We start from the raw sequence: 24095 nt of genomic DNA on the forward strand, positions 1-24095 counted from the left end.
ACGATGGTCATGTTGGTCAATTTGAAAGGCACCGCGTACCCTGCCATGGCTGGTGGGCACTTCGCCAGACATTCTAGTTCCGGGTACAGGACCTTGACGTCGCAGCATTCTTCGGTAGTCTCAATGTCTGCCTATGTCCACACGTGAAACATATGTTGCTATGGACGGAACCTCCATCATTCCAGAAAAGGTTTCAATGCATGGCCTTCATGTGAGGCCGCGATAGTAAAAAATCGTAGTCTACTTCGTCCATAGCCGACGCTTTTGCGCTTCTGGTTCTAGTATTCTACGTTTACTACTGAACAGTCTTGCAGCTCGCGGCGGGAACCGTCGAAGCCTTGACGCATATCGGTCGCCCGCGAAAAATATTTCCGGTGCCGACTAACTTCTTGTTCACAATAGTAGTAATGACTGAACACAGACTGTCCGCAACGCTACAAGGCTTCTGGACACGTTTAATTAGCAATTAGAGCTAATTAGGACCCCCCACATTAATCAGGACCCTCCAGGGAGTCATCACACTAATTGGGGAGCATCTAGGACGTGTCCAGACCACCCTATGCGTTGCGGACAATCTGTGTCCATAAAAATAAAAAATAGGTACAAAATAAAATAAAAAGATAGAAATAGAGTGGAGAGAAACAATTTATTCGAAAATCAACGATGCCGCGGCGAAGAACCCGCTCCGCAACACCGGAGTGACCAGCGCCCGCTATGTTGGTAGTTGGCACCCAGCAGTTGCAGAGATCGACGATAGGTGGCCACTTAGTTGCAAGGCATCACACCAGATGGCGCCACCATCATAGCTCTAGACAAGAAACACAGAGAACAAGATACTAGCGGCAGGTAAAAATGGCAGCACTGCTGAACAAGTCTAGGCATGCGAGAGAAAAGGTCGAACCGCTACTGCTAAACAGAAAACAATACACATCGGGCGAAAAGGCTCACGGGGGCGATCGCTTAGGCCTAACCACAACACTATGCAGCTAACACAAGGTGGGAACCACTGGGCACACATCGCTAAACATGCGTCAACACGAACAAAAGGCTTCCTCATCGCAAAACAAGTCTAAACATGCGAGAAAAGGCTTAACAGGAGCGCGGCCAAATCACTCGTTGGTCACCGCTAAACACGGCAAACATACGAGGAAAAGGGCTTACGGGGGCGATCGCTTAAGCCTAACCTCAATGTCACCACACTATGCAGCTAACACAAGACGGGAACCACTGGGCACAGATCGCTAAACATGCGTCAACACGAACAAAAGGCTTGGTCACCGCTAAACACGGCAAACATACGAGAAAAGGAGCGCGTCAAATCACTCACCTTTTCCCCCGCGGCGACTTCCAGGCAGAAACTGAGCGAGCGCGGGGAACACACAGGTCTGCTCTCTACGACAGCCAGCCAGAAACTGAGCGAGCGCGGAGAGCGCACGTCTGCTTTCCACGACAGCCAGGGAGAAACTGACTGAGGCGACGCGCAGCGGCAGCTATGGATGCGCGCGCGCGCTCCTAGCGCCCTCTGCGCCGCCCGCGGGTGTTTTCGGTTTCGACTCTCTGCTGCGCGCGGGCGCGCGCGCGCTCCTAGCGGCGACGGGTGGCTTCTGAGTTTCGGTTTCACTCTCGTTTCTTTGCGCGTGCGTTTATCTGTATAAAGGCAGCGCGCACCGCGCTCGCGTCATCATTCTGACCGATACGTGGAAAACGCCATGTGTGGCTTATTCTCCTGCGTTTCTCGTCGTCGCAAGGAAAAGACAAAAAACGAAGAACTTCGCGAATTTATTCGCGGCATCGTGGAGGAAGCCTTTCAAGTCCACCGCCTGGAATGGTTGCAAGCGCGTCAAGAAATGTGTCAGGACAAGATGAAGACGCTCGACCGCATCTTAGCGGTGGACAGACTGGCAAAAAAGAAGTCCAACTTTAGCCTGGATAATCTGTATTGGCAACACAGTTCCGATGTAGAGGACGACGACGACGACGTGTAAATAAAAGCGATGCATTTCTCTTCGAGTCTCAGTCTCTTCTTTCTCTTTGTGCAATGTGTACACACGCAACATGTCTTCCCCCGAACCTTTTCGTTTCCGTCATCCCTTTCGCTGTATCTTAAGCGGCCCCTCCATGTGCGGCAAATCTACTTTCGTTGCTAACGTGCTGAGGAACCTGAACGACGTGGTGGACAAGCCTCCGTCACAAATATTCTACGTGCAGAAATATGCTTCGCCGAGCATGCAGGACGAATTCGGGGACTCCGTAAAGTTTACCAAGGAGCTACCGCGAGAGTGGGACACGTCGCGCGCTACGCTGATCGTCGTCGACGATCACATGACCGACACCGGTTCCTTGAAGGAGGTGACCGATCTTTTCATTCGGGGTTCTCACCACGCCAACGCGTCGATCTTCTTACTCGTTCAAAACATCTTTTTCGACAGTAGCCATTTTAGAACTATATCCTACAACGCTAGTTACGTCGTCCTGTGGCGCACCGTGCGCAGCGAGCACCAGATGGAACATTTCGGCCAACAGCTATTTGGCGGAAAATGATTGGAGTATTTTCTGGACGCATATAAACAAGCGTCGCCCCACGCATGTCGTCGCCCCACGCATATTTACTCGTGGATCTTCACAACTATACGCACGAGGATCACAGGTTGTGTAGCAATATCTTTCCGGGCGAACGTCAATATATCTACGCTCTGAAATGAATCTCCGCCCTCACCTCACTTTACTCAAAGTACTCTCCACTCTATCCCCTCCGCGCCGTCGTGACGTCTTGAGACGTTCGTCCTCGTCTGACATGAAACACCTCTCCGAAATTTGCCTCAATGTATTGAACGGAAAGGTGGCTCTAGCTCCAGACACCTTCGCGCGTTTGAAGAAGCACAAACGCTTTTCACGACGGCTCGCCTACAAAAAGATTCACAAGAATCCGCAACGTTTGAAACGCTATCTGTCTCAGCAGCGAGGACAGGGCGTTCTTTCGTCGGTAGTTCCTCTCCTCCTTTCCGCCGTGTTGAACCTCTTCGCCAATGTGCAAGAGAATTGAAGTGATCGGCTCCTCCATCGGGAACATTCTTTCCTCGAAGGAGAGTGACGACGTCAAAGTGAAACTCATAGTGCAAGCACTGAATAGCATTCTCAAGCAGAACGGATTCGATCCCTACGACAATAAAAACAAGGCGTCCGACGCTACAAATGACTTTGACTATTCGCTCCTCTCTCCAGAGGTGGACGAAGAGGAAGCGGAAAGGTCGTCTCGGAATTAAATAAGGTTCTTTCCTGGGATCACGAGGGTTGTGTCTCCGTGTCGGGCAAGCCCATCAGGCACTCCTCCATTTACGAACTCGTCAAATATTTGTTGCAACGTAAGACGGGAAAAAAACCTTCCTGGTTCCCCAAAGTCTCGAAACTATTGCGCCTGATTTCTCTGCCCAAATCTCCCGAGCCTGAACAGCAGCAGCAGCAAGCCTCCATTGTTTGGACGACTTATGGAGAAATATGAGAAACCAGCGGGTGGTTTGAGGGGTGTGGATCGCTATAGAAAAGGGCATCACTTGAGCAAAAAGAAGGCTCTTGCCATTCTCAGGAAGCTGGACGCCTACACGCTTCAACATCCGGTCAGAAGAAAGTTTAATAGGAGACGCATCATCGCGCTCAAGATCAACGACGTGTGGCATATGGACCTCGCCGATTTTTCAAACTACAAGAGATTCAACGGTGGCTACCGCTACATTCTCGTCGCAATCGATTCCCTCTCCCGCTTTCTGCGCACCCTGCCACTAAAGACGAAGCGTCCCACCGAAATGAAAAGGGCCATGATAAGACATTTTCGGGGAGGTAACGTACCTACACGCATCTTTTGCGACAGAAGCGGGGAATTCTACAACAAGACCGTCAAGGAGTATCTCTCACGAAAGAAGGTACACATGTATTCGACCTTCTCTCCAGTAATCAAAGCATCGCAGGCAGAACGCGTCATACGCACTTTACGCGACAGAATATTCTGTTATTTTAGAGTAACGGGAAAATACCACTTCGTTTCCGCACTTCCCAAGATCGTGCGCGACTACAACAACACCAAACACAGGACTTTGGGCATCAGCCCGTCCGAAGTCACGCCCGAAAACGAATTGGAGCTGTTCAATAAGATAAATGGGAAGCCCGTCGTACCCTCCGTGAAAAAGAAGCTCAAACTGGGGGATAAAGTGAGGGTCCTACTACACAGAAAAGGTTTTCATAAGAGCTCGGAAGGGAGTTGGTCACCTCAGATTTTCACCGTCTCCCGCCTGAGAGACACCTCTCCTCTCGTCGTACACCTGGAAGATTACCGGGGTAAGGAAGTGGACGGATCTTTCTACCCGGAGGAGGTACTCGTCGTAACCCGAGACGCCAATCAGCCTTGGCCAGTAACGAAAGTGCTGAGAAAGAAGCAAGTGAACGGTCAGAGCTTCTCCTTGGTTCGCTGGTTCGGTTACGACAAAGAACACGACAGTTGGGTTCCGAGCAGCGAAGTGGTCAAGATTGGGAAATGATGTCAGACATATACGTCCACCTGCTCTCGAACGCCAGCATGGATAAGTTTCCCTCGAATAAACTCAACGCCTTCACGGTAGCTTTCGATAGTCCGCTTCAGCTCTCGAATCGGTATAAAGTCGGTCTGATGGATCTCAGCATAAGTAACGATTTTTTAAATATCGGGTACGAAAGGCAACCTCGGATCTCGAGAGGGATTTGGGAAAAGCCCTTTCGGAATTCAACATTTCTTTCGCGTACAATAAATCACGATACGACTTCGTCTTACCTGTGGACGTGAAAGCCGTGGAATTGGACCCTCGGCTCGCGCAGGCGCTCGACGCCTCGCTAGCGTCCCGCGAAGCAGGTCGTGCGGTGAAACCTCCCAAATTGAGCGAACGCGAAGCCACCTCCATCTTATTGGAGCACGCCGCACCCGTCGCTTTCGGCGACGTCACTCTGAATTCGGAAACCACGTCCCTACGGAACACACTTAACAAGTATTTCAAGACGCAAAAGCTGGACGCCTCGCTAGAATTCGCGGATAACGTCTACTCTCTGAAAACACCGAAAGGGTTGCACGTACCGGAACCCTTTGTCAAGCTGCTACATCTCACACCCGTCGAGGGACACGAAGAAACGCTAAGCGTCTCTCTCCCCGTAGGGCGCCAATTTTCTTTCACGATCAAGACGAAAATTCCTCGATCTTTGCAAGTACATCTGCCTCCCGGCTATTATGCGACGCCGCAAGCACTTCTAAATGCGATTAACCTGCGCGTAGGCGAACGCGCGCGCTTCAGCTTCGACGGAACCGAACAGAAATGTAAAATTCGGCTTTCCGAGGTCACCTCCACCCTAAGACTTTCCGAGTACCTGGCCGTGCTTTTGGGCTTCGAATCGCGTACCTTGTTCACGGGGGAGGATGCCACGAGCTCCGTCGAGGTACTCCTGGAACCCCCGTTTCACAACCTAATCGTGTACACGGATATCGTGGAACCCACGTACGTGGGGAGCGGGAAAAAAACGATATTAAAAATACTACCCTTTTATTACGAGAAAGACAAGCACGTCGTCACGTACACGATAGATAACATCCAGTATTTTAACCTGTCTCAATTCGAAATTCCCTCAGTGACGATCGTTATCGCGGACGAAATGGGTAGACGTTTGCCGTTGCGGTCCAAAGGCAGAACCAATTTCATGTTGCATTTCAAATATGTACTGTAATTCCCCCAAAATAATTCCCGTGTACACGGGACCCCTTTTCCAACGAGGGGGCGGTGTGTTGAGCAACATATCCAAGTTTATCGTTCCCATCTGGCAGCAAACAAAACCGATCGCCAAGAGAACGTTGAAGCGCTTGGCGCGGAATTTGGCCGATGGCGAAGGAATATCGCGCGCAGTAAAAAAGACGGCCATAGCAACCGGGAGAGACGTGCTGGATTCCATGGAGGGCTCTGGAAACAACAATGGGAAGAAACGCCACAAAAGACAACAAAAGGCGCCGACACACGACGCACCTGCAGATATCTTTGGTACGCCGTGAAGGTCACACATCCGCTGCGCGCGCTCCGTCATGACGTCAACGAAAGGAAAAATACAGACGCCGATCTGTCTAACGAGTGATGTGATGATATTCGAACCCCCTTCCATTCAATACGGCGTGGAAGATACTTCGTACCAACTTTTTTATCCGGTCAGCGGGGTAAATAATTCCGTGATCGAGTTTTGTATTCAAAATTTGCAAAGGGCCCACTTGGATCTCTACGGCAGTTTCGTGTCTTTGACCGTGCGCATTGTTCGCGACGACGGGGAAGAAATGGACGAGAAAGATGTCGTTTTCCCAATAAACCACCTGTTGAGCGGCATGTTTAAGACGGTCACCGTTTATGCGAACAACAAGCTCGTCAGTTCCAACGAGTTGTACGCCTACGGGAGTATTTTGGACGTCGTGCTTCATTCCACGCCCATGGCTCAAGAAAAAGTGCACGCGGCTGGACTTAATGTCGAGGACGACGAACATTTAAAGGACGATTACGGCGTCTCGTCTCGCGGCCCGAAACAACGTTACGAAGCGACGAAGGGTGGAAAATACTTTAACCTGTTCGGTCAGATCAATACCGACTTGTTTCAACAGCCGCGCCTGATGGTACCTGCCGTCGAAATTCGCGTCGTTTTCCTATTAAACAACGACGAATTTAAACTCGTATCGGTCCCCAAAGACAAGAAAACGTACAATTACGAGGTGGACATTAAAGAAATGACGTTACACTTGAAAAAGGTGACGCTGGCACCTTCCCTATTTTTGGAATACGAGCGGCGGCTTCAGACCACGCCGGCCATCTACGTGTTACGCGGATTGGAAACCAAGGTGCGGAGCTTGAGTGCCGGGAGCTTGGACGCTCACTTTGAAAACGTTTACCCCAAAAGGGTTCCTTCTCTACTTCAACTTGGACGTGGACAAGTGTTCTTCTCCTTCGCATTTGAACGAGTGGCGAAAAGGAAACGTTCGCCTGCAATTACGCTTCGCTAAAGCCCTTCCACACGCGGTCAACGTCCTCTTGATTTCCAAGTTGTTCAAGCTCATGTACGTCGACAAGGACCGTACGGTCACCTTCCCATAAGAAAAGATGTACGAGAGCGACTTCTTGGAACTCGTGTCCCTGAACCCCCTCACTTCCTCCATGCTGAGAGGCATTTGCGCTTCCGACGAAGCCTTTGTTTTACGCAAGCCCGGCTATTTAATCATCAATACGGAAGAGCGAAGAAAGCGCGGGCAGCACTGGGTGCTCTACCTGAAAAACTACGACGGGTCTGACGTGTTTTTTGACAGCTACGGACTTCCCCCCATCGAAGCAAACCTTCGAAGGACTTTACCTGTAGTGGACGAGTATAACGACAAGTGTATACAATCGCCTTTTTCGCCTTACTGCGAGATTTTTTGTATCTACGTAGCCACGCGCATGTCGAAACGCTACAGCTTGAAAAGTTGTGTATTCATGTTTTCCTGTAACCTCGAAGAGAATGACGAAACAATAAAACGTCTCCTCGTGAGCGAACTCGTTTCGTAAAAATAGTCTATTTATTCACGACATACACAAGACGCTTGCGAGACGATCTTCCAACGTGCTGACCCGACGCCCGTCCTCGCCGGTCTTCACCGTGACGTCGAGGGATGTGTGGAGAAGCCAGTAGCGACGGACGATAGGACGGTTGAAACCCGCGTTGATGAGACACGGGTCGACTGTCTCTCCTCGTCTATACTTCTCCAACAGCTCGAGCTTGTAATCTACGAAACGCTTCATTTTCTTTGCAATCTTCCCACTGACAGTGAACAGACGTAAGGGTATCGTCTTGAGAATCGAGCGAAAGTCTCCCTCGCAGCTATCGCCGTGAATATAATCGCGTAATCGCAGCAAGTCCCGATACATTCGCGTTTGCACAAAGGTGGCGAACCTCTGCTCGGGCGTCATCATGACTGAGACGGAATGAGAGTAGACAACCTTTTTTATTTCTCGTTACACATGAATTAGGCTCCAGCTGTGGTTTCGTAGCCGGGAAGGCATCTCAAATACGGACGAAGGCTCGAGTCTAACCAATGGCTAGGGTTTCTCGACCAGAGTCCACCGCAGCGACAGGTAGTGAGTTGATCGCGGATTCGCAAAAAGAAGGTCTTTGGAGGAGGCTTGAAGGTTAGGACCAGGGGTAGATCTCCCGTCAGTAGCCATTCGTAATCTGCAACGAAAGGAGCGTGAGAAACACATGTTTTTATATCTCAAACACACACACACACACACGTACAATCTTCTTCAGTCACAGAGTGACACTGATGGTCCATCTTCTCCATCTTCCTTCAATAGTCGAAGTCCTTCGCAACGTACGTCGAACGGTACCGTCCGACAGCCGAGAAACGGGCGAATCAATCGGTCCGTCCAATGCTTTTGCTCTGAAAAAAATGTGAACGATTATAGAACACATTAAAAAAATAACGAGGAAGCGTACCTTTGGACCACAATCCACCGCAATTGGTGCAGAAGAAGCGGGCGCTGCCAACCTCCCGAAATATGTGAGGTGGGAAAAAACCGACTTCACGAGCAGCAAAAGTGTTGTACACTGGAAACGAAACTCTTCAAACATTTCGCCGATGATGACGTCATGGGTATTACTTACAAGGATCTACCAAGCTGATCATGATGGCACGAGAATGACGATCGAACGTTCGTTTCGTCATTTATAGTAAAGCTTTTCCTCTCCCTCTCTATGACGTCACTGAACGTGTTTCGACATGTTAAGACGTGTTTGAGCATGTTCAGACACGGGCGGCGAAGTCGCCCCTGGACACACTCGTTCCTCTCTCTTCCTCTCTATGACGTCATTGAACGTGTCTGAACATGTTTGGACGTGTTTGAACATGTTTGGACGTGTTCAGACACAGGCGGCGGACCGTCGAAGACGTCCCTGGACACATCGTTCCTCTCACCCTCTCTATGACGACATTACACGTGTTTGAACATGTTTGGACGTGCTGTGACGTCACTGAACATGTCCGAACATGTTTGGACGTGTTTGAACATGTTGTGACGTGTGTAGACACGAACCCCGCAATACGAAAAACGTCACGCAGTACAAATTAGACTGGTGGTTAGTGTGTCGCGACCAGTGTAGAAGGATCCTGGGTTCGAATCCCACACTGGGTCTTCTCGTCGTCGTATACGAGTCGGCCCAGAGTGTTAGCTAGAAATTAGTGTAATGTTTTATTCAACGTCGATGGTATCATTGTCATATGCGACATCGCAAAAAGGCGCGAAAGACGGAAGGTGGGGTGGTCAAAGTACAGATGACACCGTCGCAATGCGAGGAGGAGGAGAGCGGTGTAGCGACTATAAAAGGTGCGCCGGTTCTACGACGATTGATCGAAAGTCCACGAGGGGCATCCATCCACGACGCGAGGCGTTTCGTGGAGCAAAATGTAAGTTGACCGTCTCTGCTGTGAGAGTGTATTCTATGTATGACATTGTTTTTCAGGAACCAATAGCCGCTGTCTCCGCATGACACTGAACACACACAGGGACTCATCCCATCCTTTCTCATCATCAATCTCAAGCATTCCTCAACTGAAGGGAAAAGTGAGCATTGTTTCGTGAGGGGGAATCTCGGACTGATTTTGTTTGACCGCAGTGCCACGCTGTCTCGTATGTCAGTACGATCCCATCGATGCCATGCTCGTGGCCGTAGAAAGAGAGCACGAAGCTAGAATGGAGAATCTCGGTAACAGCCCAGTCGTCCTTTCAGATGACGACGACAACAGAGTTAGTAGTTCGCCTTTTGTAATACCTGAAACGGACGATGACGACGACGAACCCCTAGATGGCACGACAGTGCATACGAATTGCTCATGTGGGAAGGGGATCAGTCGTATGCAGATTTCATTCCTCTGTCTGGTAGGGCTAGAGATGAATCACCAGATGCAAGCCCAGAATTTCGAAACGAAGCTGAGCCTGTCCAGGGTCGTAGTATCGTTGAATTACGAGAACACGTCGTAGAGAATCATCCCTCCGTCACGGAGAGACGATTCCTTCCTTTCTTTGTCACAGATGAGGCATTTGACGGAATGGCTACTAGGTACACGCTTCTCTGTTCCCCGCACGACGACAACGTCGACGATTTGCGACTCTATCTACCGAGCATAGCTCCAGTAATCACGCGCGTCCTCGAAGCTTATCCCATGCCTTTCAAATTTTGTCTGTGCTCGAAGGCGCTCATGGTTAAGGACGGAGCCGACGGGTTGACTTCTCATCTTCACGTGAACCTTCACATGAGAGTGGTTCATAACCGTCAAGAAATCGAAGGCGCGATAAACGCTGCCATCGCAGAGTCCTCGCAACGCGTAGAAAACTATGCGAGAGAAGGATCTGGTTTCACCTCGAATGACGTCCAATGTGTCGACTTAAAACTAACGCGCTTAAAACCAAAGCGGATTGGGTGCACGGTCGAGCTTCCAGAAATGTTGAAAAGAAAAACAAGGACTCTCATAAACGTCAAACTCCCTCCGAATCACGAAAACGAGTGTTTCAAGTATAGCGTGCTGGCACTCTTACATCCTTTGAGGAACAAACCAAACGATTATGCCAGATACCGCAAATACATGAATCCTTCGAATCCGGAGACGCGCGTAACGTACTGGCCACCCTGCTTCCCAGTCACTTACGAAGACATTACCCTGTGAAAGAGAAAAAACAAAATCTCCGTGTACATCTACGTGTTCGACGAGCAGACAAGTTCGATATCTACCGGACGGGTTCCCTTTACGCTCCATAAAGATAAAGTCCATCTGCTCGAGGTTAGGCAGCATTTCTACGGCATCAAAAAATTTAGCACTTTCATGGGACGAAGTGACTATTTTTATTGCGAGAAATGCACGTCCGGTTTCGGGACGAGAGAGGCATTGCAGCAACACGAACGTCTGTGTCGAGACGTAAACAAAGTGATTCTCGAAATGCCAAAAGCGGGGGAGTGTGTCTCCTTCAACAAGATACAGTACATGCATCCCTATCCCTATTTCGCGGTATTGGACACGGAGAGCGTCTTGGAAAAGGACGCACTCGTTAAGGACGCCGTGAGTGTGCACAGGATGAGCTCGTACTGCATCGTTGTAGTGAGAAGTTGGGACGGAAAAATACGAGGCTTAGATGGCTATTTGGGACCCAACGTGGCAGAGAAATGCTTGCTCTCGCTCAAGCGATTTAGCGATCAAATCGATAGGTTGAACCGTTGTCCCTCACCGTTGGTCATGAGTATGGAAGACCACTTTCGGCACGCGAGCGCTACACACTGCGAATTTTGTGGAATCGAATTTAACCGACATACGCGGAAGGTGTTGCATCACGACCACAACCGCTTCGTAGAGCCCGGTTCTTCGAATTTTGTCGCGACGCTGTGTGATACGTGTAACCTTACGTGTCGTAACACCAAAGAACTCGTGTGCGTGCACAACCTGCAGTACGATTTGAGCTCCCTTCTCCGCCACATGCACGTTCTAAATCTGGGCGAACCGTGGGTCTTAGCTTCGAGCTCGGAAAAGATAAGAGGGTTCAACATTGGCGATCTCCATTTCCGCGATACCACGCAGTTTTTCAACCTGTCCTTGTCGAACCTGGTGGAAACCCTCCTCGCCAGCGGTGGCGAGAGCGCGTTTCATTGTACCCGTCAAATGTATGGTGACCGTTTCCGGCGCCTCCTCAGGAAGGGCATTTACCCGTACACGTTCGTCGACAGTTTCGAAGCGTACAATTTGCCCACACTACCGCCAAAGGAAGCTTTCAAAAGTGACCTGAACGACCAAGAGATCACGGACGAGGACTATCAGTACGCCCTAGAGATTTTCGAATTGTTCGAATGTGAGAACCTCGGCGGTTACACGCGTCTCTACGTCACGCTCGACGCTTGTCAGCTCTGCGACGTCGTACTGTATTTCAGGAAGATTGCGCTAGAGACGGATGGGATGGATATCTTACGTGCCATGTCCCTCGCCAGTTACGCGTGGAGCAGCGCTCTGAAGCTCACCAATGTCAAACTCGAGCTCATGAGCGATCGCGAGATGTATGAAACGATCGAGAAGGGAATCAGGGGAGGCATTTGTAACAGCTTCCACAGATACTGTAGGGCTAATCACGAGGGGTGTGAAGATTACGATCCCCACCAAGAAAAGACTTTTATCCAGTACCTCGACGTGAACAGTTTGTACCCGTACGCGATGACTTTCCATCTCCCAACAGGAGGTTTTGAGTGGGTGGATCCTTCGAGGTGGTGCGAGATCGATTTTCTCAACATTCCTCACGATTCGGAAGTGGGTTCCCACACAACCACCAATGTCCAGAGGACGTCCTGAAATGGTCGGAATATCTTTGTCAGAAAGTGACGTAAATAGGATGTCTTCTAGATTTCTATTTGTGATGTCCGTTGGGACAATAAAAGCGTACATCCTGTAGATATTCTACAGTTATCCTGTGGCTTATGTCTCATGTCAAATCAGAAGTTGCGATTGAAATCATTTGGTTTGAATTCCCAAAGTATGTTGTGGGTGTAATTCTCTCCCGACTTGCATGCCACTTTAATAATACAATGTACGTATTGTATAGTAACAAGGCAAAATAGCTAAGCTGTATTGATATGCTACACAAATATTTTAATAATTAGCCCCAGACTCATTTTATTTCTGGTTACTTAATTTAATGTTTTTACGTAGTGATACATGCAGATCTCTTGGATGATCCATTCTTACTGGCGTTAAGCACGGAGTCTTGCCTCAATCGGATCTCACTAATGAATGATTTAACACTTTTTGCGTGTCGTTCCAAACAGCACAGAGCGCAAAAGGATATGTACAACAGCATATTAAAATGGTTAATGTCAAGCGCCACTGTGGTTGCACAGTCCTTTGACAAATTTCACTGCAATATTTGTGCAGAAACGTCTGAGCAGATAAGTCGAAGTTACACAGGGATTGAAGCATTGCCCGTCACTCACTCTTGGCGTATTGTGTATGGCGAGACAAAACAGTAGATGTCATAACTCTTCAGCGCAGTTAGAGAGCTCGAATATCAAGTAACTTCAATTTTCCACTACCTTAGAGGGAATTCAAATACTATTGCCCTTTATTTGGGTTCTGTGTCTTCAACACACTATTTAGGAAATTGTCGAAAGTGCGCAAACGTGTGCAAATAATTCATGCTCAAACATAAAAATAAATAAATAAAATAATAAAACGAATAAATAAATTAAATAAATATATACCCAAAGTTTACAAAGTTGTGCACACAACTCCAAATACCTGTGTACTGCAAAAACTGGCGGTGGCCGGTGGCGACATTATTTTGGAGGCGGTGCGTTTCGCTTTGATTTCGTTGATTTCCTCCAGAATGCCTACTCCAACTGCATAGGTATCTACTCGCTAGGGAACTATCAAACCGAAGAAATACCGATTTCGACAGGACTGAGGCAGGGCTGCCCCTCTCGCCAACACTTTTCAATCTATACATAAATGACCTACTACAGACGTTGGAAAATACAGGCCCAGGACTCCTGTTCTCGACAGTCACAACAGAGGCTAGGTTAGAGACAACAAAGATCACATGTCTAGCCTTCGCCGACAACGTCGTCCTCCTCTCTGACTCGCAAAAAAATATGCAGGAGCTCCTAGATATTTGCGGGAAGGTGGCCAGAGAGGACGGCCTTAAGTTTAGCACCGAAAAGTCGCAGTGGATGGGATTCAATGTGCACAATCCTCCCACACTGGTCCTACAAGAAAGCTGTCTAACAAAGTGCAGCTCATACAAGTATTTAGGCGTCACTATCAACGCTGATGCACAGTACCTAGGTCTGCACGAGAGGCTCGTCATCACAAAGTCCAACCGGCTGAAGGGGCATATGTGGAACCTTCCGAAGAACTCCTATAATCGATATACAGTAGGCCGTACGCTGTGGAAGACCATGGCGGTACCAGCAGCTACACATGCAAATGATGCCATCATATACAACCCTCAAACTCTAAAGATACTGGACAGACACCAGTACGAATTGGGGCGATGGCTGCTGGGGGGCAATTGCGCGACGGCTAACTTGGCAGTGACTGGTGAAATGGGATGGTCCACGTACCTGGAACGGGACGCCCGAGCGAAACTAACCTACTTCGGACGGCTTGTACACCTCCCAGACCAATGTTATGCAAGGAGGATCTATCGTTATATAAGGTATCGAGGCTTAAAAACTAACTGGGTCCGAAGAGTTTCAACCCTGGACAGAACATACAGCGAAGGGACCACACGACACGTGGCAAAGTCGGAAAGGGAGTGGGCCCGAACAGTCCGAAAAGAGATAGCAGCTAAGGAGGAACACCGCTGGAAGGAGGCAATGTCAAAAAAGAGGAGCCTAGAGACGTACGCGGCCTACAAACAAACACCAGCACCTGTAGCAGAGTATAGAGGAGACAGAGACAGCGCCCTCTTATTTCAGGCCAGAACAGGGTGTCTCCTCACTCAAAAAAGAACCCATGAGCTCTTTGAAGACGGAGACTCCTATTGCTTGCTCTGCGGGAAGGAAGATGAAGATCTGGACCACATCCTGTTTAGATGCGAAGCGCTTAGGGACCTCACCTCCCGAGAGGAACTTATAAAGCACGAGGAGAATAGGAAGGTGGTCCTGGGCTTCGAGGACTCCCCACCAGAAAGCGCACGCAGACGGACCGGAACCGAGCGGCCGTGCGAACGGCGGGCTCTCCCACCCAGCGCAAGCACCAAGCGCCACCTACGAGAATGGGAGCGAAGAACACAGGCAGCGAAGGACAACCTGCCTGCAGTGGTGTAGTCGGTATAGTTATGGTGTAGTGTAGTTGACTTTACGGTGACAGCCAAGTTACTCCTGAGGCGCTTGATACAAGCGCCCACCCTGTCTTAAAAGGGTTTAGGTACTGGAACTAACTAACTAACTAACTTTAGAGCCGGCGGCTGCAAGCAGCATCAACTCGGAGTCTGTTTTCAACTTGGAAACGTCTGTTGGCGTGTTAGCGTCTTCGCAGCCTGGTGAATTGAGTTTCCTCCTGTCCTTCAACTCTTTCGACTGTATAAAAATGTGAATGTCTTTTCATCTGTGTAGTGAGGTGCTTCCTTATGCATTTTGTTCCTGAAGCGTTGCAGAAGCTCTATTACAACAAAGGGGAAGTGGCGTGTGTAGGACAGGTGATCTCCAAGTCGCAAGTCTGAACCAGGAGGTGTAGTAATAACCAGATATTTATCTATAGTTATCTCAACTGCATTCATGATGTGTACTCGTGCTCCACTCGAAGCTCTCAAAATCTCTAGTATTACCAACGTGTTCTTGCCATGTTTATCTGGTGCAATAGTGCATGAAATGCCGAAGTTCTGTATAGACACTTCTGTGGCAAATCTGTTTCAGTACAATTGCCTACTTAAATTATGCCTCCAATATTCCTTGGCGGCAGTTACTGTTTATACTACATGTCAGCTCTACCCTGTGATATCTTCATGTTAGGATGGGAGCAATTTTCACATTTTTGGTGTACCAAAGTGCCTGGGCTAGCTCGCATCTATATACCCTTTATGGTGCTGGTATAACTTAATTAACCGCTTTCGTTACTCAGGATACTCACCCACTTAGATGAAACACCAATTCCTAGATCTAGCTGCTCATTCCAAGAACTGATGTTAACATGATACATTGTTAGCTAGCTCGTTGCCAAGTGATACACAGATGAGGTTTTCTGAGTGGGGGTACATAAACAAAATACAGAAACCGACACTGAAGATTTGATTTGTACAAGCTTTCGCGTGGAGGTCCACGCTTCCTCAGGTACTCCCCTCTTCGTGTACGCTTCTGAGTGGGAGTACAGAATATTCAATAAAATGTCTTCTCACAGTGAACAGGCTTATGTGATGGAACAGCTTGTATTATAAGATGTATACACAGCATACGGGGGCAGGGGGCATACTGCAGTAACGTTCTGGAATGTCCGGAAAAACATCCTGAGATGCCTAGAAAAATATCCTGAAAATGTCATAAAGGAAGCCACCAGGATTGCCCAAATCAAGTCCCCGGCTGTTGCAATGGCAGTACGAATGATGTCCAATAGGATGTTATCCGGACAATCCGTGATATCTTACGGACATCTGATTGTCCAGTTGGTGACGTCGTATTGACATCCTCAGGATGTGCCTTGGTTGTGTGGGTTACGTGTACGTGGTAGGCTTGTCATATCCAGAAGAACTGCACGCGCTCACCAGGGATTTTCCCCTGGCACCCGAACACAGGTGCGTGGACGAGAACGAACTGTCCACCTACCAACGCCACCTGAAAGATGCGTTGTCACTGAACGCCCCTCCCACCAAGAAACTCTTGCTGACGTGCCACAACAAAGAACGCTACGTCGTTCATTATGCATTGCTCGCTCTGTACGTGAGGTTGGGCATGAAAATAAAACGTGTTCACAGCATCCTCTCGTTCCGCCAAGACAACTTTTTGCGAACCTTCGTGCAGAGAAAAGTCGCGTTGAGGAATGCCGCGACCACGAAATTCGAGCGACTTCTGTACAAAACCATGTCGAACAGCACGTTCGGTAAGTCGATACAAAATGTGAGACGCATGAAAAGGTACGCTATAGCCTACGACAAAGAAAGCGCGCTCCGAAAAGCTAGCTCCGTCGACAGTCAGCATTTTCACATTCTGAGTGATAAGTGCATCTTGTACGAGATGAAGCAACGCCGCATCAAATGCACGCACCCCCTTTACGTGGGCTTTGCCATTCTTGAAATATCCAAAGTCCGAATGTACAGCTTCATCTACGAGTCGCTCTTTTCTCGCTTGGCATGTCCAGTGCAATTGATCTCTAGCGACACGGACAGCATAATTTTTTCTCTCACATGTGAAAGCCTGGAAGAGCAGCTGATGAAGATTGAGAGTGAGTTGGATCTGTCTTCCTATCCGCCAGACCACCCACTTTTCAACGACGAGCACGCGAACCAGATGGGGTACTTCAAAGACGAGACGGGGGTCGGAGTTATTCAGGAAGTCGTAGCCATCCGAGCGAAAATGTACAGCATCCTCTTGGCTGGGACACACAAACAGATCGCGAGAGCGAAAGGGGTTAAGAAAGACGTGGTGAGGAAACATTTATTGCACGAAGTGTACCGAGATTCTCTGTTCAATGAAAAGGCGGTCTCTTAGAAGCAGTGCAGCATCCAGAGTATAAAGCAAACGATGTACACCATTTCGAGACTCAAGAAGAGCTTGGTCCCCTACGACGACAAACGCTATCTCGTGGATGCCGTACACTCCTTCCCTTATGGGAGCTGCGAATACGGTAAGCTTTCCTAGTGTTTTGACGCGTATCGCATTACGATAGTCCTCCCTCTTTGTGCAGCACCGGAAAACCCGGAAGAGAGCCCGAGACCGTCGACGTCAGGCATCGAATAACCATGGAACAAAGAGCTGCACGCGCATGTAATCGAGAATAAAAGTTCTAGTCGAGACATGCTCCTCTCTCTCTCTCTCGCAGACAGGAGAAGCACGGGTCATCGTGGGAGTGTGATAGCGGAATGGGTGTACGAAAAGAATTACCATTCTGTCATCGTGCTGGTGCAGTGACCCGCGCAATGACGGCGCTGCGATGAAGATTCCCCTTTTCTGCCACGTCTGATCTCACGAACGCAGCCTTACGAGATGATCAGACAAGGGAGGGAGGGTGCAGGCATCTATTGACCAAATCTTTTGTTTGTATTCAATAAACATGTTTCAGTGAAAGAACATGCAGAGTCTCGTCAAAGTTATTCGGACTGTTTAATGCGTTGCATGTCAATAACCAATCGATATTTCAATAAATCAATGACAAGGTTGGCGATGTAGACTGCTTGCAAATGTCGCTGCTTCCGTAGGGCGTGCTTAATATGAGCGATGGCACGAGCGAGAAGGTCCACGATGTCTGCGGCGATGTAGTTGAATTCTGCGTTGGCCAAGCTCACAAATTCGTTCATCAGTCCCAGGGGTCCGTCCGGAACCATTATGCAGACGTTTTTGTAACGGGCGTAAATTCGACGCACCATTTTGTGCAGCGGCCCCAGCGAGATCTCTCCTATATTGCCAAAGCCTGCCATGTCTATCACGTAGCGAAAAGCAGTGATGACGAGCTCGTTGCGGGGACTTTTGCAGTTGAAACATTCCTTCTCCACTTCTTCCCAAGAAGCGTGGGTGCGGGAACAATTTTGTAGCGAGTGGTAGCTGAACATCTTCACGTAGTGATGACGCGAGCGCGGTGCGCGCTGCCTTTATACAGATAAACGCGCGCGCAAAGAAACGAGAGTGAAACCGAAACTCAGAAGCCACCCGTCGCTGCTAGGAGCGCGCGCGCGCCCGCGCGCAGCAGGGAGTCGAAACCGAAAACACCCGCGGGCGGCGCAGAGGGCGCTAGGAGCGCGCGCGCGCGCGCATCCATAGCTGCTGCTGCGCGTCGCCTCAGCCAGTTTCTCTCTGGCTGTCGTGGAAAGCAGACGTGCGCTCCCCGCGCTCGCTCAGTTTCTGGCTGGCTGTCGTAGAGAGCAGATGTGTGTGTTCCCCGCGCTCGCTCAGTTTCTGCCTGGAAGTCGCCGCGGGGGAAAAGGTGAGTGATTTGACACGCTCCTTTTCTCGTATGTTTGCCGTCTTTAGCGGTGAGCAAGCCTTTTGTTCGTGTTGACACATGTTTAGCGATGTGTGCCCAGTGGTTCCCGCCTTGTGTTAGCTGCGTAGTGTTGTGACGTTGAGGTTAGGCCTAAGCGATCGCCCCCGTTAGCCCTTTTCCTCGTATGTTTGCCGTGTTTAGCGGTGACCAACGAGTGATTTGACCGCGCTCGTGTTAAGCCTTTTCTCGCATATTTAGACTTGTTTTGCGGTGAGCAAGCCTTTTGTTCCTGTTGACGCATGCTTAGCGATGTGTGCCCAGTGGTTCCCGCCTTGTGTTAGCTGCATAGTGTTGTGGTTAGGCCTAAGCGATCGCCCCCGTGAGCCTTTTCCCCCGATGTGTACCGTTTTCTGTTTAGCAGTAGCGGTTCGACCTTTTCTCTCGCATGCCTACACTTGTTCAGCAGTGCTGCCATTTTTACCTGCCGCTAGTATCTTGTTCTCTGTCTTTCTCGTCTAGAGCTATGATGGTGGCGCCATCTGGTGTGATGCCTTGCAACTAAGTGGCCACCTGACGTCGATCTCTGCAGCTGCTGGATGCCAACTACCAACATGGCGGGCGCTGGTCACTCCGGTGTTGCGGAGCGGGTTCTTCGCCGCGGCATCGTTGATTTTCGAATAAATTGTTTCTCTCCACTCTATTTCTATCTTTTTATTTTATTTTCTACCTATTTTTTTATTTTTATGGACACAGATTGTCCGCAACGCACAGGGTGGACTGGACACGTCCTAGATGCTCCCCAATTAATGTGATGACTCCCTGGAGGGTCCTGATTAATGTGTGGGGTCCCAATTAGCTCTAATTGCTAATTAAACGTGTCCAGAAGCCTTGTAGCGTTGCGGACAGTCTGTGTCCAGTCATTACTACTCACAATACTAACAGCGGGACCGCTGTCCACCAGCATCTTCGTCGGTTTCCCGCTTGGATTCAGCGTGACGTACAATAGGTTTCGGTTTACACGGCAGACAGTCTCATCTGATGTCATAGGGCCATAGATCATGATGCGTTGTTGTTGAGTCACAGTTATCGTCGTCTAGCTTACTTACGGCTTGAGTAAGAGCCCGGTCTTGTTCTTGGTTCCACATGTTTCTGCTCTGTTTCCATGTAATGGCATCATTGTGGTAGTGGCTTTGTGTCGACCCCTGATCACTTGCTTGGGGCCTCGCGGGCACGGCCGACATTTCTACACACCACTGGTTCTTCTCACAAGCGTATTCTTAGAACATGCTCCACCCCCGAGGCCTACTATTGGTCCCGTTGAAGACTTAGGGTGTGACAATTTCAAATCTGGGTTTTGGCACTGTAGAGTGTGTTATAGCAGGTAGCGGTTGTTGATGCTGCTGAGCCTGTTGTTGCTGCACCGCTACTAGTTGAATTAGCATTTCTTGCATGGAAACGGGCGAGGGACTCCTACTCTGAGTTACCTCGAACCCGGATATCCTTGATTGAAATTTGGTCATCTTCATGTTTATCTTGACTATGTTCTCTTGCCGAATCTCCTCCTGTGCGGTGGACTTACATTTGACTGCGATGAACTGGATGGTCTCTGGTGTACTGACGTTTTCCGCAAAGGGACCGGCTCGTCCCTGTCCACCTGGTAATCTACCAGTACGCAAGCGTCGTCGGATGGCCGGACATGGAATGTACCTACATATTCCACGACAATCCTGTCGACTGCGCCAAAACACAATGTACAACAGGTACAGTAAAGGAGCAGCGGAAATCCGCCACCGTTCCCCTGGGGAACGTCCCGCAAAAGTGTTTAATTCAACCTCCTCTTTTCTTTCCCCTGTTCCCCTCCTTTTCAACCTCTACATTAATTAATACGTTGGTTAACATTACGCTAGAAGAATATAAGGAGCGTCTCTTCGGTATGTCTTCCTCATGTAACATCAGTAGCGATTGTTGTAGCCCCTTGTTTACAGGAAATAGTGCGTCCTTCGCAATAAATACTCGCATTCTTTCATGTTTTACTAAATTCAATGAGAAGATCCGTTGGAATTGGGATGGTGATCCATAGATGAAGACCCATAGATGAAGATTTGTATAAAACTTTTGTCTATAACTGTATGTCATGCGTGTGCATGACACGTGCAATTGGTCATCTGTTTTGTTCTGGTTTAATCAGACAAAAAGTTGAAATGCATGTACATTCTTACCTCATCCTCGTCTGAAGGGCAAAGCAGAGATCTGGACTGCCTGGAAAAGCATGTAGATTAGACTGAAATTGGAGGCTAACTGGTGAAACATGATAGAAATTAACCCGAAGACAGAGGAGCTCACAGAGAACCACAAGGAATTCCCGTCAATTTTTTGTTGTTGTTTGTTGTTTCTTCGGTTTGTCTGTAGCTACATTTCGTTATGGAAAACATGTTCAGTGTCCACACCGAACGACTATTTAATGAGTGCGCATGATGATCATTTCAATCTAAATGCGCTTAGATATCACTTGCTACCTGTACGCCAGAAAGTTGTTATTGTCAACGTAATAGCCAGCAACCTCACAGTCCCTGGCTTTGAAAATGCGTTGTGACGATGTGTGAAAGGAGGAAGTGGGAGCAGGCAAGCTGGTGTAGACTCATGTTAGGGGACCGAGATTTACGGAACAAGAAAGACGGACGGCAAATTCTGAGACTCAGAAAAGAGTGTAATACCCATTTTGTCGAATGTGTCACCCGTCACTCTTGTTCCGCGCCTCTCGAGCCCCTACCAGGATGTGTGAAAGACGCGCAAGTGTGTTACCGATTTAAGCGGTAACACATTAGCGCCTCGTAATATATTAATTTGCCCCTAAAGTTTACACTCAGTTGATTGTAGGGTCATTCCATGTCAAGCGTCCCAGAGGCGGCGCTCGACCCTAATCGATTTTGTTATGAAAATTCATACGACTCTATTAGTTGCGGGAAACCAATAAAACACAGGTTATAGCTGCCATCGCAGAATAGTTGTTGTTAATCGTCTGATTGTTTAAACTTACGGGGTTAGCCTCTCACCGCCCCTGCAGTCTACGCATGGCGTATTCTGAAGGCGGTGCGAAAATGGTTGGAGAATCTAAGTTTCGCATCTTGTCTGGTCTACATCGCTATAAGTAAAGAGACAAAATTATGTTTAGCGTTGAGATAACAATGGGTACTACAAGTAAAAAAAAGGACACGTTGAGAGGTTAAACAACATAATGAGAGAGAAAAAAAACACACGCAAAGACTCGACTCTGACAACTTTCACCTTAAATAACAAAAATGGTGGAGCGCATAAATAACTGCAGTGAAAGCTAGAATAAAGTATCATGCAAAAGGAATGCAAGGGGCAAGTTGTAGAACATCTTTTATGGCGGCGAAAATAATTTTTGGAGTTCAAGGTCCGCCGCAGACAGCGCGCGTGACCGTTGTATACGCTCTCATGCTCTCCACGGCAGCCCATCAAAGGTGCACCAGGGGCACGCTGCTCAACTTTTCGCTGTTCCGTACCGCGCGATAAGTGCATGTGTGTGATTCGCTGTGATTCGTTAGAAGCTGTCGAGTGATGATCAATCATGTCGTTTCTCTGAAATCACAGTCTACCAAAACAGTTTCGACGTGCCGCCACTTGGCATTTGGAGAGCGCCAACTCCAAACAATAACGATAACGATCAGTATCTTGAATTCTGCGTCGTGCCCTGGGTACGCTGTTGCTGTTGTCTGCTACGACCAGTTAACATGGGTTTAATTCAATATAGCCTCGACGTCGGAAAGGACCGTTTGTTTGAGTACGACATAAGCGCGGCCCTGATAATATACTCGTCTATAGACGACGTTAACAACGAGAATTAGACGAGGCAGGCTACAAGCATGGACGACACTGACACGTAAGCCTTCAAGGTCCTGTGTGTGCTACGTCCTGTGCATGCAGCGTAAACATCGAGAATTAGCCGAGCGAGGCTTCTAAGATGAACGACAAAAACACATAGGCCTCGAATGGGCTCACTGGTTGAAAGCAGTGGCAGACATGCTGTGCGTGTGTAGCTCATGGACACTGTATTTCGGTATCGTCTCTGCAGGGAACTGCTTTGTCTCATTTACAAACTATCACGAAACCCAAACTAGTTTTACACTTTCGAGACCCAGGTTGGCCCACCCGTTGAATCTACTGTTTGAAGGAACGTTGCAAGCTTCTTTTTGCTGCCAGGCGTTTCCGTCACAGCTGTTAGGCGTTCCTCCGATTCCGTCACAGGGTCCTATACCAGGGAAAGTTGCAAGAAAGTGTCAAGTCACAGAAACGTTGTAAGTTAAATCTGGTCAATAAGGTCAAGACAATGAGGTCATAAGTCGTGCCCCTGGTGCACGTTCCATGTACTGCCACGAAGAGCATGGGAGTGCTTAGTTATGGTTGGACACGTTGGTTGACCGCGTTGAGGACCACGAAGTTCAAACATTGTTTTCTCCGCTATAAAAATATGTTTTATCGCTATAAAACTAAAAATATGCTTTTTTTAACCTTGTAACGTTCACCTGATGAATTTATTGACCTCCGGGATACATTATTATAGGATCAACGCCTGTAAACTGTTTAAAGACAGAAAAGCCGCGAACATCGTCACACACGCGTTACATGCCACGCAGCCATCTTACATTGTCTCTCTCTCTTCCCCAATCTCTTCCTCATGTCTTTCTCTCCTCCGCCTTGCTGGCGCCCCATCTTTATATGCAGGAAAAGCGCCCTTACAGGCGCCCACCCCTAAGCCGTGACTCCTCGGATAAACTGCTACTTTCGCTACAACCTCTCTCTTTCTGTTGTGTTGTGTTGTGTAGCATGACACTCTCTTGGAGCTGTCTCCTATTACTTTGTTTAGCCTCAATGAGTGTTTTGTTTTTCGTGTTGTGTTCATTCGCATCTCAACGTTAAAAGCAGTTTTGTCTGTTTACTTCTAGAGATGAAGCCCAGAAAAAATGCGAACTTTTGCTTAGAAAGCATTTTTCACACCAACTTTCGGAGGGATATGCTGAGTAGGCACAATATTTGCGACACTCAGATAGGTAGCGAACATTTCTTCCTTGCCGCAACGAGAACACATTGCGGTTTCCACAAACGTTTGGCGACGCCATGCGTAGACTGTAAGGGTGGTCAGAGGCTTACTCAGTAACTTTAAACACACACTTAGAGACAACCATTTTGCGATGGCAGCGAAAACCTTTGTTTTAGTGGTTATCTCCAAAAAATAAATTCGCGTAAACTTTTATAAAAAGTACACGAGGGTCGAGCGTCACCTCTGGGACGTTTGGTACGGAATGTCCCTGTGCTGAGAGGCTTACCCAATACTCGGACGTTGCTCTGACCACCGTTCCTACGGGTGCTGCAGCGTTCATGAGAACGTCTCCAACGTAGC

At 48.6% G+C, this 24095-nt stretch overlaps 1 long non-coding RNA gene across 1 annotated transcript; it reads left to right on the forward strand.

The window, feature by feature from the left end:
• The first annotated feature begins 18565 nt into the window (after positions 1-18565).
• Positions 18566-19369, forward strand: LOC135373466 (uncharacterized). Its single transcript, XR_010416470.1, has 2 exons — positions 18566-18673; positions 19193-19369. It is a non-coding gene; the product is annotated as an uncharacterized LOC135373466 (long non-coding RNA).
• The last annotated feature ends 4726 nt before the right edge of the window (positions 19370-24095 follow it).

This window comes from Ornithodoros turicata, chromosome 1 (genome assembly GCF_037126465.1).
Source record: "Ornithodoros turicata isolate Travis chromosome 1, ASM3712646v1, whole genome shotgun sequence".
NCBI classification, from domain to species: Eukaryota; Metazoa; Arthropoda; class Arachnida; order Ixodida; family Argasidae; genus Ornithodoros; species Ornithodoros turicata.